Source organism: Chiloscyllium plagiosum, chromosome 4, assembly GCF_004010195.1.
Source record: "Chiloscyllium plagiosum isolate BGI_BamShark_2017 chromosome 4, ASM401019v2, whole genome shotgun sequence".
In the NCBI taxonomy this organism is placed as follows: domain Eukaryota; kingdom Metazoa; phylum Chordata; class Chondrichthyes; order Orectolobiformes; family Hemiscylliidae; genus Chiloscyllium; species Chiloscyllium plagiosum.
The window spans coordinates 105,822,989-105,823,340 of NC_057713.1; the positions used below are offsets into that span (position 1 = coordinate 105,822,989).

The following is a 352-nucleotide window of genomic DNA, read 5'->3' on the forward strand; positions in this document are numbered from 1 at the left end:
GGATGCTGCCTGAATTGCTGTGCTCTTCCAGCACCACTAATCCAGAATCTGGTTTCCAGCATCTGCAGTCATTGTTTTTACCTCTGTATCCAAATGGCTCGTTCTCCCTTTATTCCATGAGATCTAAGTTGAAACTTTATTGCTGGAACAGCACAGCAGGTCAGGCAGCATCCAGGGAATTGAGAGCTTCTTCAAGGAAGGCATCCTTGTAAGAGGATTCGCAGTAGGTTGAAATCTTCGAGGAGAAAGTGAGGTCTGCAGATGCTGGAGATCAAAGTTGAAACTTTATTGCTGTTCCAGCAATAAAGTTTCAACTTTGATCTCCAGCATCTGCAGACCTCACTTTCTCCTC

General features: G+C 44.9%; 1 protein-coding gene across 3 annotated transcripts in view; it reads right to left on the reverse strand.

Annotated features, from left to right (window-relative positions):
- Positions 1-352, reverse strand: part of LOC122549292 (TPR and ankyrin repeat-containing protein 1-like) — an 86,530-nt gene that overhangs the window by 23,546 nt on the left and 62,632 nt on the right. The gene's annotated exons all lie outside the window — the stretch shown is intronic.